Source organism: Anabrus simplex, chromosome 1 (assembly GCF_040414725.1).
Source record: "Anabrus simplex isolate iqAnaSimp1 chromosome 1, ASM4041472v1, whole genome shotgun sequence".
Lineage (NCBI taxonomy): Eukaryota > Metazoa > Arthropoda > Insecta > Orthoptera > Tettigoniidae > Anabrus > Anabrus simplex.
Genome location: NC_090265.1, coordinates 737,582,448 through 737,601,916, shown reverse-complemented (window position 1 = coordinate 737,601,916; position 19,469 = coordinate 737,582,448). Strand labels below are relative to the sequence as shown.

Below are 19,469 nucleotides of genomic sequence, written 5' to 3'. Positions count from 1 at the left end.
TCTTCTCTGCCACTCCATGCTTGTTTGCTTGCTTGCTTGCTTTGACTCTGGGGTGTAATGATGCACCCAAGTTTCATTGCAAAACGCAATACGATGCAAGAAATCCCCTCCTTCCTCCTTGTAGTGATGCAGGAGTCTCTTGACAAACTTCCTGGCGTAAAGTTTTTGTTCCTGGTTGAGGAGACGAGGAACCCACCTGGCAGACAATTTTCTGAAATAGAGTTCATCTCGGATGATGGTTTGAACATTTCCGTAACTTATTCGAGCGGCTAAAACATTTTGCAAAATTTTTATTTGCCTATCTTCACCAATAATGTCACGAATGGCAACAATGTTGTTTGCAGTGATGCTTGTTAGCGGTCTCCTTTCACGAGGTTCATTTTCCACAGCTTCTCTTCCTGCCACAAATTTTTTAGCCTACTCATACACTCGAGTCTGCAAAAGTGTTTCTTCCCCAAACTGTGAGCGGAGCAGTCTCAAAATTTTGGAAGGTCTGGTGCCCTCTTTTGCAAGAAATTTTATAATGATGCACTGTGCAACAGACGTGTGCACCTCTTGTTCACTCATGGCATACTGATGCAGCCCAGCTCTCTACCGTCATTCGAGCACGCAAATCCCCTTTCCAGACACCCCCACCAACATCCCGGTAAAGCCCCACCTCAGAATTATTACTAACAGCAGCGGGACAATTAAATTCCCGTTTATATTTGATCCGTCTTCGTACTTGTAGCACCTACATGTACAAGATCATAATGAAAAGAATGAGATGGAAACGAGAAGTGTATGGACAAAATTATGATTTTATTTAAATAGATCTATACTCTTTCTTCTTTTTTCTCTTCTGTTAGGCCTTTCCCAATTTCTAATTGGGGTCGGCTTTCCTAGTAGTGCCTTGCCAGAGTGTTCTGTTCCTGGATTTCACTGAGTGAATTGATGCATTTGTTGTTTCCAGGCCTTTAATAACATGGACATGTATGTTAGTTGGGGTCCACCATTGCTTTTTGGTGCCAAGTTGAGATTTAACACTTTCACAGTCATGTGGTTACTGGGTCTTCTCATCGTACCCATATTTAGTTATGTTTCTCAGATGTAATTGTTTAGAATTCTGTATAAAAGGGTCGCTCCAGCAGACAACTGTAGCATCCTCATTTCAATGACATGAAGCACATCTGGAAGAAGATAGCGTCAAGTGAGACGGTAGAGTAAAGTTGCTGTTGCTACACCCTGTTTGAAGTGCAAGTTAATTAGCTGAAAGTGCTAATCCATATTAACATAGTTATATATTTAAGTGCCTTCTTCTTTAAAAAGTAATCACCATGTCTGTTAAGGAAGTAGCTAAGAAGATATCAGCTTTCGAAGATTGCATGAAAGACTTTCAAGCTTGCCTAGACGCAGCAGTCAGTGCCGCCAACCCACCGAACGTGCTCCAAGACTTGGTGGCGAGTTCCAGACATTCAGGAAACAGACCAGCAAAGACATCTCCAAGCTTAAAGGGGAGTTGAAGGCTCTGGAACATTGGCTCCAGAAACAATACGATGTGTTGGACGAGGCCGAACAGTACAGTCGCCGGAACTGCCTTTTATTGCATGGTGTCCCGGAACAGCCGTCCGAGGATGTCTACATCAAAATGCTAGACACACTGAAAAATAAACTCAGTACAACTTTCAGTTCTTGATGTGGATCGCTACCACAAGCTAGGCCGCCGAAGTCGAACGCCTGCTGAACTGGTCTCACAGAGAAATCGACCGATCATTATTAAGTTCCTTCGGTACCATGATCGTGATCAAGTGTGGCGTGCGAAGCGAGCTTTGAAGGGTAGTGGGCTCATGTTAACGGAGTCCCTAACAAGTGTGAGAAAACATATCCTTAATCAGGCAAGGGATTTATGGGGACTGCAGAAATGCTGGACTCAAGATAGACGTATTTGTGTTTCAAGAGAAGATGGAACTAAATCTCAAATATGCACGATGGCACAGTTAAAAATCATTGCAGGGAGTAGAATGAACTCATGAACTTAGAGAAAGAAATTATGTGTGTAGTAATTAGTTTATATTTGTGTATGTGTAAGTGTGTGCTTGTTAAAGTCAGTGGATCTACTCACCAGGTTGCTCGTGTAAGCTCATTTTACATCTTACTTAATTTTTTTTCATACTGCTTAGTTTCATATGTTTGTTGACCAGTACAAGGGTAATACCATTGACCTGCATTCCTCTCCACATCTCTCACCCTCCCCTTCTCTTTCGTCCCTACCACCTTCAACGGGACTTGTGTTGCAAGAGCAGCTCAGTAGCCACCCGCAGTCGTTACTTGGTTATCACCTAAATGGCCAGTCATTAGTAGCTCATATGGAAGAGGTACAGGCTATTTTTGAAGTGAGCAATGTACATATTATTGGAATAAGTGAAAGCTGGATGCGTACAAACATGCTGTCATCGGCAGCTAACCTTGATGGATACTCAATATTACGACATGACCGTATTGACAAAATAGGTGGTGGGCTTCTACTTTATTACAGAAATGACCTAAAATGTAAGATAATTTCTACTTCTGACCCAAGACTTACACTGCGACTGGAATTTATGTTTGTAGAATTAGACTGCCATAAAAAGATTATAAAACAGGATTGTATACAAGCCCCTAAAATAAGACTGGCTGATGATTTTGAAGAGGCATTAGCAAATCTTATCTCGACATACAATGACATTATAATCATGGGTGACTTCGACACTGACCTTTTGAAGCAGACTAGTGATGTGAACAATGTACTGAATTTATTTCTCACTACAAACATGACAATTTTACCCCTCAACCAGTGGCGGCGCGTGGATAAAGCGTCTGGGGGTTCACTGCTGTCGAAAATAACGTGTTGAGATTTATTGTTACTTGATGTTTACATAGATGAAAAATAGTGGCATTGCTTGATTAGAAACGCGACTTTCCTTTGAAGGGACACGGCTACAGCTCGAAGAAGTTACCAAAACAATGAAGATGAAAGACAGAGAATATGAGGTGCAATTACTTAAAGCTGATCCAATTACCTCTGATTTTGGATACGTTGCTTGCGTACAAATAACTTCAAGAACGTGTTAGGCAGACTACTGTTGTTTATGTATTGACGTATTTTGCTGCTTGCTTTTCATAAAAGCTCCAGGGGCTCTTAGCTGAGTCCTGGCATTGTTACCACTTCCTTGCACCAGGCTCCTCACTTTAATCTATCCTATCCGACCTCCCTTGATCAAGTCTTGTTCTTTTCCGACCCCGACGCTATTAGAGCACTCCAGACCCAGGGAGTGTTTCATTTACATGCCCTTTGTGGCCTTTGTCTTTCTTTGGCTGACACCTTCATTTTCGAAGTGTAGGATCCCTTCTATATTTTCTCTATGTTTACTGTTATATAGAGGATGGTTGCCTAGTTGTACTTCCTCTTAAAACAATAATCACCATCACCACTTACTAACGAAATGTTTCATTAATTAATAAACTTAGGCTACGTACACCTATTGATGCTATACAAAACGTAGTTATCAAAATATTCTGGCTCATTGCGGTTAATTACATCAGAATGGCAAAATCGTCAAATTAAAACCCCTCCAAAACCTACCACATACGGCAAACTTTAACCGCGCGCTCTGTCTGTGCTTCGGCTAATTTCGGAACCGCTCGATGTAACTCGTGTCTATCGCTGGTCCAGTCGCCAGCGATTTCTGGGCTATGTTTTCCCTGCTCCTCACAGCCCCTTGCCTTGTGCACTCTCCTTACGTCTCACGGCCCCGCTCGCGCAGTTCTGAAATTGAACCTCTTTGCTGGTTCTGAAGACCAACAGTATGTTGATGTCAAAAATACCGCTACGCGTGTGGATATACAGAGCTTATTAAAGGAATAGGCTGTAATAAACCATTTTACATAGACTTATCTATTTCTAGGGGGGTTCACTGAACCACTGAACATATAGAACGCACCGCCACTGCCCTCAACGCTACTAATCACGTTCATTACTCTGACCGCACAAGTCACACCTTAATTGATCTTCTTGTGACAAATCAATCTCAAAAAGTAATTAAGCACGGGCAGATCCCTGCTCCTTGAATCTCTTCACATGACCTATTGTACGTGTGTTATTCTACACGAATACCTAAGTACAAACCACGCTAGATTACAATACGAGATTTACGACATATGGACCGGAATAAACTGTGCCACGATGTATATAACTTGCCTTGGGATAGTATATGTAATTTTCAGAAGATTAACTCTAAAGTAAACAAATTCAATTCACTGGTACTGGAAGTATTTCACAAGCACTCACCAAAGAAACAGGTAAGAATCACCCGCCATTCTTCCGTGTGGCTAACGGCTGAGATAAGATCTGCTATGGCCAGTCGTGACAAACTGTACAGATAATACAGACGCATGACACAGATTTTTAGCAGTACAAGATTCTGAGAAACAGAACCAAGCAGTTAATTAGGAATTCTAAATATAAATACTTTCAGGAGCTGATGAATAATAACAGCCCAAGACAAAAATGTAGTAAATTACACACATTAGGTATAGGTAAAGCCGTAGAGCAGCATGTACCAAGCATATTGCTAGAGGCTTTAAATGATCATTTCTCACGGCCAAGAATAGCCTCTACTTCCTTCCCTAAAAATTCACTATCCTTGTTACAGCAGCAGTCTGTGTATGAGCAATTATCTTTTAGAAATGTCAGCTCAAATGAAGTTAAAGGTGTGATATACTCTATTACATCTAGTGCCACAGGTAATGATGACATTCCTGTATTGCTTATTAAGGATATCTTAGGAGCTGTTCTGCCAATACTAACTCATATATTTAACTACTGCCTGATAAATGTAGTGTTCCCTGATGTTTGGAAAGATGCATTAATTAGACCCATCTCAAAGAGCTCCAAGTTAGATTCTCCTTCAGATTATTGTCCAGTATCCATCCTACCACCCTTATCCAAGGTGCTTGAAAGTCTAGTTCATACACAAATTACTGAATACCTTACCAAGCATTCCCTCCTTAATGTGTATCAGTCCGGCTTCAGGAAGGGACATAGCACTGTGACAGCTTTACTACGAGTGACATGATATCAGATGTGCAATGGACCAATGGGACGTGACTGTACTGACATTATTAGATCTCGACACTGTCAACCCTCAGTTACTATTGCAGAAACTTTGAGAGCTAAATTTTAATAGTGTGTCACTTTGTTTCTTTTCATCTTACCTTGAAAATCGCCGGCAACGTGTGACAGTTGGAAATTTGAATTCAGGATGGCAAAATAGGACCCTTGTTGTCTCTCAGGGGTCGGTTCTCGGACCACTGGTATCATCAAAATTAATTATATATCAAAAGCTCTTAAATTTGCAAATTGCAAGTGTTCGCAGATGATGTACAGATTTACTGTCATTCAAAACTGAGTGATATTGATACTGCAATTACTAAAATAAATTCCGACCTTCAACATCTTAGTGACTATGCAAACAAAAACATTTTATTAATAAACCCAAATAAGACTCAAGTTATAATTATCAGTACCAGTAAAAACCTATATTCCCTCAAGGAACCCCAATAATTTTAAACAATAAAATCATACCCTACTCTACTTCAGTGACTAACTTAGGCATTATTATGACTGAGACCCTAAATCGGACTCAACAGGTGATAAACACATGTAATAAAGTACATAAATGTTTATATCCCCTGAAACGGTTCTTTAATGTATTCTCTGTTCGACTTAAAGTACAAATAATTCGCTCTCTGATACTACCTATATTTGACTACTGTGACACTGTGTTGATTGAAATAACCTGCGACAGTAGAGCCTGAACAGTTGCATAATATATATCTTTAATCTGCGATATGATGCTCATATATCACCCTATTATAAGGAGCTGTCGTGGTTTTGAGTGCACCAGCACCATGAGCTTCACACGTTATCACTTTTGCACAAAGTACTTTCCACTAATACTCCCGACTCTCTGTCTTCATCTTTTTCTTACCTCTCATCCTGTCATGAACACAATACAAGATCTGGCTCCTCTCTTGTCACACCTGTAAACCGCACTGCTGTGTACAACCGCTCCTTCATAATCTCTGTGTCTAGGTCATGAACATTAGAGACAATCCTTCTCATCGCAAGTTTGAAGTGGCTTGCCGTGAGCATTTGCTGAGTAGATCCCACTGACTTGCTGGATAATTGTTGAGTGAATGAAAGAATGAACGAGATGAATGAATGGATTACTGTAGTTACATCACTTAAGTGTACTTTATTTTGGGTATTTTAAAATTAAGGATTCTATTATTATTATTATTATTATTATTATTATTATTATTATTGCTATTGCTATTTTATTTGTTTTATTTGTATTTGAAATTATAAATTATGTAAAGGTATACTCTTCTAGTGGTTTAGTGTAAGAGAGGGCCTAGAGCCCTAACTTCGCCACCAATAAAGGCATTGTCTATCTGTTTGTTGCTTGATGCACTGTACATCAAGGCAGGGTATATTGTTGCTTTGACATTTAATGGCATTCTCCTGTCGCAGAGTACCTGTGTTAACTCCCTCCATTTCTGCATCCCCCTTATATGCAGTGTTTGTTTTTTGGGTTAATGGATCTTGCTCTTACAAGTTATTTCTGCCAAATTAGAATCTTTTTTTTTGTTCAGAATGTGTGCTAGATGTTCAGGTACTCATAAGTACACAAGGAAATTCACATTACAAAATGTGGTGTTTAAATGTAAGCAGCTTAGCATTACTGTCCATAACTACTCTACTATAACATGATTAAACATTATTTTTCAGGGTCCACTATAAGTTAGAATAACATCAGCAAACTCGTTATTCTCAGATCCAACTTCAGAACTTTTTCATTTCATATTTCTTAAGCTAGGTGAGAACTGTAGCCTTATTAGATTTCCAGATGGAAAAGATTTAACAGTCTTGGTTGCTTTATAATTGTTTTTAAAGGTTGCTTACAAATACAACACACCATTAAGCACAGGTAAATAACACGGATAAATGCGTTAGCCCGCTGTCACACAGGGCATCGAACGATCAAGAGCGACCAACTGGCATCGAGTACTAACGACTAAATTTATTTACCTTGTCACACTGCTCATCGATCGAGAGGGATCGACTGCACGGAAACAGCTGATACACCCGCCCAGTACCGTACAAGCTACAGACGTATTCATATTCACGAGAGAAAAAGAATGTGTTGTGAAAGCGATAATTCGGGTGGAAATATGATTCTAACCTATGAATATATTAGGAGAAAGGAAAGAACCAGACGATCGCAGTGGACAAGGTAAAGAGCCATGGAGAATTCCACCAAAGTGTGCCTTCGTTGTGGAATGACGAAGAAAAATTCAGGAACTAGTACCGAATGCCCATCAATAATTACGGTATAAGGAATTAGAGGGGAAAATTAAGTCACTAATAAACATCAGGCAAACAAATTACAGGAAAAGTACAAGTTCTGAGGAAAGGCTGATACTGTCGTTAAATTCAATATTCACAACGATTTTTTTAGGTTTAAAGTCAGAAGTGATGTTCATCTCCGAAACAACTACTGTATGTCCGTGGCAAAATATATCAAATAAAAGATTAGTGGCAGGTACATTTCTTTGCATTCTACAGGATTCTAATAAAGTATTGATAAAAAGGACTGAAAGCTGTTATGTACATCAATTTGAATTCATAATTTGAAGGTGCTACAATCAACAGTGGAAATATATTTATTTAGGCCTACAGGTTTCTGGACATTGGTGACTCATACAGATTTAGGATTGCTCACAATACATCAGTGGATTTGTTCCTATTATATGTGATGCCATTCATAGAGCACTACAGCCAGAATTCTTGACAGGGTGAAAATTTCAACAAAAGCCTCACAACAGTAGCTCATTGTACTTCAAATATACAACTAATACCATTTATGCTTATTTGTTTTAATGATGCTGGATCTTGGGTCATAATTACTGTCTTTTAAAATGATATTTTGAGGTATTTATTAGATGGAGGTTAACAGCTCTTTTTTTTTTTTTTTCATACCTCTTGGTGAGATCCCACCTACCAAAATAATAGACATATCAAGAAATGCTTCCAGTCAAAATTTACATTACCTAATGTAGAAATAGTGTGTCAAGTTTCGTTACAATCCTGTAAATAATTTTGAAAGAAAAATGCATATATGCTCTGAATATTGTGAAAATGAGAAAAGCAATGGAGTTCCTTACACTGTTTCTCTCCCTCATGATCCTCTGCAAATCTCTTGTTGCTGAATTTCTGTAGGCCTACTGTGTTTTGTGCAAAGAATTCAGGTCCATATCCAAACTTTGCAAGAATGACAATCCTGTCTTAATTTATATCATTGAAGACTACAGCAGCTTCAAAAGCAGCTAATTTTACCAAATGGCTGTGAAGAAAGGTTGTCTCTGGACATCTCTTTCAAAGTAAATTCTCTGGTTCTGTGTATTCACATATGTGTACATTTCTTGAGGAGTTCAGGTGAGGCTAGTGCTCTGTACACTAGCTTAATAACTATAGGAAAAGCTTCTGGAATATTGTTCTAATAAGTAAGTTGGCAGTGTAATAGACTGATACTCACAATTACATTTAAAGTACCACACAAGGTCTTGTTTATTACCCTCATCACTAAGCATAAAGTACTGTCTCCCCAAACTTTTCACTGGCAAGCTGATCTAATTGCTCACTTGGCAATAATAAACCAATTAATATAAATCCTGTACTTCCATCCAAGTTACTGGTAAACTCCTTGGTAAAGAGTAACAACATTTTCCGCAAAGGTCTGGTAGGACTCTCTTTCGTACCTCAATATTGATTTTGCCTTTCCGTGTATTGTTCATATGTAACTTCTTTATTGATATGAACACTACCAAGCCTATCTATCCATCCTGAAATACTTTCCTTATGAATCAGTTGAAGGAAAATGAAAACTTTGCCTTCAATTTCACCAAAAATGAAAACCAAACACTGCAATCATTAATAGGTGCTAATAACAAGCACCTTGCCTTCTATTTTTAGAAGTGAAGAGTATGCCTTTCTAACAACTAAAGACTATTGCCGTCTACAGCAAAATGTTATTTAGGCCTGTTGCTCAGGTGTTAAATGATTTAATTTTGCTATATCTTACATTGCCTGTCAAAACTGTTTGTAAATACTGATTATATAAATTAATGTTTGACATAGTAAGGTGTATGGGTCTTGGATCTTGGATTGACTTACAGGGTAATTAATCTACTCAACCTTTTATTACAAGCATGTAACTGTCATATGAATATATTTTTTATAAATATGTTCTGCCATCATATCCCCTTAATATCACAGTTTTTTATTTTGTAGATTAAAATCTACAAAACTTTGGTAGAAACACCTGTCAAAATAGCTGCAAATGAATTTTTCATTTTTGTTTTTCATTGTTTATATGGATCTACAGCACAAGAAATAATCGGTCTACCTTGATGCCCTCTGTAGGCCTATATGTTATTAATAAATTATACAGTAAGTGTGGTAACAGACATGAAAAGTAGCGATTGCTGGTGCAAACAGGTACCAATGGCAGGAGAGTACTTGGAATGAGGAGATAAAGGCTACCTAAGTTACACAGGTATAAGGTGGCAGGGAGAGATTCTGTCAGGTATAACTGTAGTAAGAATTTTGTCCTATGCAAACGACTTGGTCTGTTGAAACTGTGCAATCTAATATCTTGCAGCTTCAAAAAGGATGCAATGAATATGACATGAAAATTAGTCGTTTTAAGACTAATGTGATGGCAGTAGGGAAGACACCTGAAAGAGAACTGAATGTCAGGTTGAGAATACAAAACTGGAACAGGTAGATAATTTCAAATAGGTATTTAGGATGTGTATTCTCCCAGGATGGCAGTATAGTAAGCAACATTGAATATAGATGCAGTAAACCCAATGCAGTGAGCTTGCAGTTGCAATCAACAGTATTCTGTAAGAAGGCAGTCAGCTCCTGGACAAAACTACTCATGTCTTTACACTGGTCTGGTTTCAGACCACCTGTGCTGTACAAACCTAGTGCAATGAGTTTGCAGTTGCGATCAACAGTATACCATAAGAAGGAAGTCAGCTCTTGGACAGAACTATCAATACGCCGGTCTGGTTTCAGACCACCTGTGCTGTGCAACTGCTTAATACATACACACAGAAAGGACCTACTACATGTGTTTCAAAATACTCCTTTCCTTGTAAACCATACATGTTCTACCACATAAAATATACAAATTAATATGTTGTAATAATGCTAATAATTAATAAAAATTGGAGTTAAGGTTACTTTTCCATCAGGTGCTAATACACGTACGGTAACTCACTGAGGATTCCAATAAATATTGATAGATAAGTATAACAAAAAATTATTTAATTTAAGTAGAACATTTCTCAAGAACATAAATTTTATTAGATTCTTTCTAACACTGTATTCAACAGTTCCTGAATTTTAACTTTGAAAACCCTTCGACCTAGTACACTCATTCTTTCCCTGTCATCACGAAGACACTAAAAATAACATTGATTACATTTTCTTTTCACTTTTCAGTATCTTTTCTAAATATTTACTTAACACATCACTGTCACTTTCACATTTCTGTTTCTTTTATTTTTAACTGCTGGCAGAACTGTTTGTAGAAGCAGAAGCCACTGCACTGGAAGTTGAAGTCCCTTCAGTAATTTCTGAACTGCAGGAGTTAGACCCCTCCAACACAAATTATTTCTGCTTCCTCTTCCTCTATTTCAGCTTGGTGAAAAGGCTCTCATACACCAGGTGCCACTTCCATAGATATGTTTATTATAGAACTGAAAAAAATGAACAACATATTAATGCAATTCTTCTAAATTGGAGCTACATTTTAGTCTGGTCACAAGCCTTCTGCTTAAGAAATTGTTACTTTCAATAATTATTTTAGTAAGATGATTGTTAGTTTAGATTATATTATATTACTTTCAGTTATCTATATATATAAAATAAGAGTTTTGTCTGTACATTGCTCAGAATTTGAAAATAATGGTATTTCTGTATCGGTCATGTCCATAGTAACAAGAAAATGCACTTTTTACTTTTCCGTAATTTCTGTCTGTCTGTCTGTATGTATGTACACGCATCACGAGAAAACGGTTGAAGAGAATTTAATGAAAATCGGTATGTGAAGTCGGGGGATGAGCCTCTACAATCTAGGCTATAAATCATTTTACTCACGCTGAGTGAAATGGTAGTTTAGGGGAAGGCCTAAAATTGAATTCTCAACTATTTATGTTATTAGTGGTCGTATTTTAATGAAAATGGGTATGTAAATTTAAATTGCTACAATCTAGGCTGTCAATAATTGTATTCACACTGAGAAAAATGGTAGTTTAGGGGAAGCCCTAAAAATTTAATTCTCAAATATTGTTGTTATTAGTAGTCCTATCTTGATGAAAATTGGTATGCAAACTGAGGAAATAAGTCGCTATAGTCTAGGCTGTAAATTATTTTATTCACGCTGAGTGAAATGGTAGTTTAGGGGAAGGCCTAAAATGTAATTCTCAAATATTTCTTATTAGAGGCGTAATCGATTAATGCTACATAACTAAGGTTATATAGTATTACATTTCCTATTATTCATGTCTTATACATTGCTACCATACTGGCTATGATCACAAAGATATTCATGAATTTGGATTTTTGTTACTAAGTCCATATCAGCGCAGAGTAACGAGAAAATGGGTAAACAGTATTTAATGAAAATCGATATGTAAAGTCGGAGAATAAGAAACTACAGTTTATGGTATAAAATATTTTACAAATCACAGAGTCGAAAGAAAACTAAATGTGTAGGCCTACAATATAGAAAGCTCATAACATTGATCAACAATAACATTACATTGACCATTGTTTGTCGTGATGTGCTTTGTGTCTTCTGTTGCTCCTCATCTCCGGTAGATAGGATTACTGCTGCGTACAGAGTATTTTTTATTTGATTTACGTCGCACCGACATAGATAGGTTTTATGGCGACGATGGGATAGGAAAGGGCTAGGAGTGCCGTAGGCCTTAATTAAGGTACAGGTCCAGCATTTGACTGGTGTGAAAGTGGGGAAACTACGGAATACCATCTTCAGCGCTGCCGACAATGGGGTTCGAATCCACTATCTCTCGGATGCAAGCTCACAGCTGCGCACCGCTAACCACATGGTCAACTCGCCCAGTCGTACAGAGTGTAACAGCCTGCCTGAATATTGAAGGGAAGTAGCTGGGGAGTTAGATAACTTTCTTCTTTAGCATGCCATTCCCCTGGTTTATAAATTTTCTGACACTACTGGTACATAACACACTGGATCATCGTAGCATTCGGGCTATTCAATCCCTACCCTGAGGCACTGATTGGAATGAACAGTGTGCATATTTAGCGGAATAATGGCAGATGAGTGTTCATGGCAATCTGCGGCCTGGTCATCCCAGCTCTGGAACTTTGGACTATTAGATTGGCACCGCAATCTAACCGCAGCACTGTTCGTTAAAAGTGATAAAACGTGCGGCTTTCCATTTGATCGAGTATTTTATATGATAGCATTGTTTTTAATCGCTACATTCATACTTATGTTTTTGTAATGACCTATGTTGATTTCAGTTAGGAAAACCACAAAGTCAGTCTTTCCGAGAATCCCGTAGCGAAGCACGGGTACATCAGCTAGTATCTGATAAATTAATGAACAGATGGGTGGAACTTATGGCCTACAGACTGAATCTTCCCCTCACTCTTTCACAACTAAACACTGGTCTGTAGTGTAGGCCTACTTTTAAAAAGAAATATTACAGAATTGTACCTTCTTCCAGCAATGAAGAGTTCCAGAAAGTTGAGGGTATTGAAGTAGACCCATTTTATGTTTTCTGTACAGCAGAACCTGGGAGGAGAGGGAGGATGTTATCTCTCCAAGTTCGATATCCAGCCCTCAAAATTTGCCATGTTTTGGCACAACTTTTTCCTGAAACAATGAATCAGAATATTGTGACAAATAAAATATACATGTAGTAGGCCTACTTATGGCATAGGCCTACAGTTATTTGTCATTAAAGCGAACAATGGTATTCATTTCATTAGGTAGGTACGAGATGGAGGTTAGGAAAGCACTGCTTATGTTTTCCAAACATTTCTTCAATTAAGTTGCAAGATTGATAATTACTACTTCTCCTAGTGTAACTTTTTTACCAATCTATTCCGTATAATATATTTTATCAATAAATAATCTAAGATAACACTATTCATAAGATAATCGTAATAAATCTAATAATTACTTACCAGTTTTTGTCCCAATTCTCGACGCTATAGAATGCCATACAAAATTCACGGTGTCCCTATTATTATATCCAGGGAGTCTAGGATTATACACCACTTTGTTTTCATACACTAAGCAAATTAATGTTTCGATTTCATCAACAGATGACTATGTTGCGTCCGCCATTATCGAACGACTGCGACTGAAAAACGGACATGTTTGTTTTCACAAACCAGTCGATCTTCATCGCTCGTAGTTGATCGCTGACGATCGATGCTGTGTGACTGGTGCCACTGCCCTCTGTAGGTTTGTTTTCTTAGTCGGTTGATCGCAGTCGTTCGATCGAGCCTGTGTGACAGCCCCCTTAAACTTACGTGGTACCGTCATGTCCCTAGTTACAAAATTCATTACCGCCAAATTGTCACACATTTTATTTCATGTGTCAGTACCACTACAGAAACCAGCAAACTAATAAACAACTAAGACGGAAAGTTCAGCATTGAATGGTTTTTATGCAGTCGTCTCAGCTCAATATAATCCTACATTTGACCATCTAATGAAAGAAAATGACTACCAAAAGAACCTCATATCAGATTACTTTAAAATTCAGTCTCAACTGCATGTAACTGTATGTTGTATAATGGCAATAAACTACACTAGAGTCCCGTTAATCCGAACCCCATTAACATATAAATAATGCATAGGAGAGTTTTCCACCTATTCAATACTAACTTCTATTTACAATGTTATTTACATTACATGGGACTAGTTACAACCCTACTTGGGGTCATCATCAGCCATATTAAGCATACATAATACTTAGCAAAATCCAGAACATGTTTCTAAGCAGTAAGAATCTTATGAATATATAATTTACAATATGAAGTGTGATTGAATTAGGCAAGGGCTATGGCACAAAATATTGCAGATGAAAATGAAATATTACGTGTGACGTAGGCGAGTAATAAAAGTACACTAAACATGCTAAAAAGTCTAGAACAGAAGTACAAATGGGGTGCTCTGTGTTGTAGGTTAAAAAATTTTAGTATGATTATAGACTCGTGGAATTCAGTAGGTCCTGGTAATGTATAACGGTTGTGGACCGAGTGTTATGGTACTAAGAATGAACACAATGTAAACTGACACATATATTAAAATATACAAGTATGTACAATGTCTGAGTAACAAAATTGTAACCTTTACTATGGTGGTTACACCAAACAAGTACTAAACACAATAAAGGAGGGAAGTAAGAGCAACTACACACTATCAGAAAACACTATACACCCAGAGAAACATCAGCTGGCCTACGCGGATCTTAACCAACAACAACATAATACGAAATATCAGTAGGGCCAACTAGTGGACAATGAACCAGGAAAGTGGAAACAGGCAGAACCTACCGAGGGCATGGACATGGCTTAGATTGCAGATTCCAAAATAAATCGCCGTGATCTTAAATTTGAAAAATATTATTTACAAGTGAAATTTTACAAATACATTCCGAACAAATCCACCAACTTACAACTTATGAACTATAAGCTCCGTGATACTCATATCTTAGAGGTTCTTTGATAATGGGCTTCACTACGAGTTTCAAACTTCAAACCATCTATACAACTAGTTACAAATCCAGTAGTACAATGCAAGTTAGTAGGTTAAAAGCAATTACATTTTACAGTGAAGTGAACGTATTCTCCTAAACTCTAGCGTACATCAAGTGATACTGAACTACCAGAGGCAAACCCCAAGGTAAATATATTAAATTACAATCTACATATTTAGTGAAATAAGAAATGGGAATGCCTCGAAAACAAACAGGCAAGCCCAGCTGAAAAGCTAAGCCGTCCTAAATAATTAATTTGGCGAATCTAGGTTAGGCTACGGCAGACTCCTATACGAAATAGCAACCGAACATTACGGAAATTTTAACCGGAATGGAAAGTAAGAGTGCTTACCTGAAGGTGCGCCATCCCGGAAACAAGGCGTCGCACACGACGCAAAACTTCAGGCAGACCAACACAGACTAAGGCAGATCAGGCCAAGACAAGACCGAATTATCACAAACGCTGCCTCGCTCACTATATATAGAAAACCCTGGCCTTGGAGTAGCCAATCAGAATGCATGAGTCTGCCCATCCCCTCCTAGGTTCACCAATCACAATTCCTACTCCCGTCGCAAACTTTAACTAACATTCTCGAATACACACGTTCGCGAATCTTCCATTTAGTTAGAAAATTCCTTCTAGAACACATAACCCACAAAAGGCAACACACCCTGTTCAACAATTTATGTAACAAAAGTTTCTGGATACTTCCAGTAAATATGGAATTGAATACTACTATTTACAAATACATATGTTACAAATATTACAAATATTACACAGTACAGGTTAGGTCATTACAAATAAAACATTATATCATACTTTACAAATAAAGCCTTCAAAACAAAAACACTTTCCACTTCCACTATATTGTTCACCTGTGACAAAAATGTGTAGTTGATACTCTCTAGGAGAAGAGTCGATTATACACTGTATCAGCTTAAGCGGAGATTTTTGGCACTTGGTGTATTAAGTAACCAAACCGTGTTGATTGGGCTGCATGGGTTATTGTTGGAGTTGTGCAGAATGTGAAGTTTTTGAATTCTTGTTGAGAAGAAAGTAGACACTGCGCTTAGTGATATTAATTGATGGAATTCTCAGTTCATAGCAGAAAACAAATTGGACCTATTAATAACTTTTTCACTTTAGACAATGTCATATACCAACAGGATGGTTTGGTAATGGGATCACCGGCCTCAGGCATCTTGGCAGAAATATACCTAGATTTCCTCAAATACACCAAAATTGACAATAAATTTGACAACATTCACTTCTGGACCAGATGTGTTGACGATGTTTTCGTAATCATGGATAAAAAGTCAATAAACGCTTCCACCACCCTCCTAAGACTCAACAATATTGATCCTCATATCAAATTCACACTAGAATCTGAATCAGATGAAAAAATTAACTTTCTAGATTTAACTATCACTAGAAACTCAGATTCTTTCAGTTATAAAATATTCAGAAAACCTACTCAAACAGTCTCCACCATTCGCCAAGATTCAGTGCACCCTCAGTCCCACAAACGACCTACATACAATAACCTAGTTCATCCAAGAAAGATCTAAAGATGAACTAAACACAATCCGCGAAATTGCAAAATTCAACGGCTTCAGCAATCATTTTATAGAAAGGATAATCAATAAACACAAACATCGCCCTAAAACCACCCTCAGAAAGGAAATAACTAAACCTCTAACATTTTCCACCTTCACGTTCAACAATGATATTTACAAGTTAACCATTATCCTTAAGAAAAAAGGCGTGGAAATAGCTTTCAAAACCAACAGTAAGAACATGAACGTTTTACACAGTACTTCACATATTAACAAGACCACCGGCTTTTTAAAATCAGGAGTTTATAAGATGAAATGCAATACCTGTGAAAAATCCTATGTTGGGCAGATCGGAAGAAACTTCAATATAAGATACCATGAGCACACTAACACAGTAAAATACAGTTTCAGCTATCTGCCAACACATGCAAGATTATAACCATAATTTTACCAATATCGAACAGGACATGGACATCCTTGAATTAGCAAATGTGGGTCCTTTACTCAACATAATGGAAAATTACTACATACACCTAGACCAATATTGTAACGCCAATTACAATCTTAATGAAATTTAAGAGAAACCCAACATACTTTTCGATTTATTCATCACTTTTCTCAGAAACAATAATTCAGCCAACCTGAACTCAATCCTAAGTTTAATTAAAGGTACTTTTCTGAAACATTTACCCTTTCCCCCACACCCTTCAGCTCCGCCTTAAATCCCCCTCCTCCACCTTCCAAAACCCCACCCCCTACCCCATCCCCTCCCTTCCCAAGTCACCACCACTCTACCCAACCTGCATGCGCCTGCCCTCCTCCCCGCCCATATTTCTCCTTCCGCCATCAGTCGCACACTATCAGCCAAGCCACACACACCGCAGTGCGAGGTAAGTGTCCATTCACTTTATGGTAATCTCTACCCCTTTCCGCGTACTTTGCATTTTACAGGCTTTTCTCAATTTTAATAGGTCCAATTTGTTTTCCGCTATGAACTGAGAATTCCACCAATTAATATCACTAAGCGCAGTGTCTACTTTCTTCTCAACAAGAATTCAAAAACTTCACATTCTGCACAACTCCAGCAATCAACCATGCAGCCCAATCAACACGGCTTGGTTACTTAATACACCAAGTGCCAAAAATCTCCGCTTACGCTTATACAGTGTATAGTCGACTCTTCTCCTAGAGAGTATCAACTACACATTTTGTTACTCAGACATTGTACATACTTGTATAGTTTTATACATGTGTCAGTTTACATTGTGTTCATTCTTAGTACCATAGCAGTTGGTCCACAACCGTTATACATTACCAGGACCTACTGAATTCCATGAGTCTATAATCATACTAAAGAGTTTTAACCTACAACACAGAGCACCTCATTTGTACTTTAATTCCAGACTTTTTAGCATGTTTAGTTTACTTTTATTACTCACCTACGTCATCTGTAACATTTTGAGCCCAATAGCCCTTGCCTAATTCAACCACACTTCATATTGTAAATTATATATTCATAAGATTCTTAGTGCTTAGCAACATGTTTTAGGATTTCGCCAAATATTGTGTATGTTTAATATGGCTGATGATGACCCCGAGTAGGGTTGAAACTAGTCCTACGTAATGTAAATAACATTGTAAATACAACTCAGTTAGGGTTGAAACTAGTCCTACGTAATGTAAATAACATTGTAAATACAACTCAGTATTGAATAGGTGGAAAACTCTCCTGTGCATTATTTATATGTTATCTCAGGTCAACACGGACCAACAACATGAAGTTCATAACCCTTGAGAACCCTGTTAATCCGAAAGTCCAGTTAATCCAAACTACATACATATCCCACGTCGTTCCATCTTAAGCGATGGGTCAGCGAACGAGGCTTCCCCACCAGTTGCGGTCTCTGAACTTCTCTCCTTCTTCGATGCTTTCCAAACTATGTCTTCGCTGTTGAATGTCAATCTTCACCATGTCCTTGTATTTGAGTCTTGGTCGCCCTCTTGGTCTTTTGTCTTCAAGTTTTAGATCTTTCGGTAATCTGTTATCTCCCATGCGTCGCATATGTCCATACCATCTCAGTCGCTGCGCTGTTATTCTGTCCTGCAATCTTACAACTTGAGCCTGCTTGCGGATTTCCTCATTACAGACTCTGTCCCTCTGTATTTTACCGATCATGCTACGGACAAATCTCATTTCTGCTGCCTGGATTCTACTAACATTTCTCATGGTCCATGTTTCACAACCGTAGGTCAGGATTGGTATGTAATAGGTTTCATATATAACTCTCTTACATTTTGTTGGTATTTTCTTGTTCCATATTATGTCTTTAACTATTTTGTAAAAGTTACTTCCTGCCTGAATTCTGTGGAAAATTTCCTTGTCTATAGGACCATTATCATAGATAACACTTCCAAGATATTTGAATTGATGGTTCATCTGTAGCTGTTTTCCCTCCATTTCAGTGTGTCCCATTGGTTGTCCGTATCCCTTCATGACCATAAGCTCACGTTTCTCTTGGCTGAAGATGAGTCCATATTCTTTAGCAGCTTCTGTCTAGGAGTTTATTTGTCCTTGAAGGTCTTCTTTAGAGTCTCCCCACAAGTATATATCGTCCGCGAACAAGATAACTCATTTTCTTACCTCCAATGGTTTGGTGACCTTTTCTCTGAATCTCGTCATCACAGTGATGGAAAGAAGACGAGACAAAACACCACCCTGTCTTAACCCAGATTTTATATCAACGGTTTCAGTCATCCTACAGGTGTTTTGACTTTACTTCGGGTATCTTCATAGAAATTCTTGATCCTGTGTATCATGTCATCCTCTATTCCAATTTTCTTCAGTGTTTCCCACACCTTCTCTCTGTTCACAGCATCAAATGCTTTCTTGATATCCAGAAAGGCTAACCACAAATCTCGGTTGTGTTCATAGTATTTTTCCATTAACTGATGGACTGTAAAGATTAAATCAGTTGTTGATCTCCCCTTCCTGAATGAAT

At 38.0% G+C, this 19,469-nt stretch overlaps 1 protein-coding gene across 4 annotated transcripts in view; it reads left to right on the top strand.

Moving 5' to 3' along the window:
• The window catches only part of MED23 (mediator complex subunit 23), a 507,528-nt gene that overhangs the window by 467,487 nt on the left and 20,572 nt on the right, over nucleotides 1-19,469 (top strand). The gene's annotated exons all lie outside the window — the stretch shown is intronic.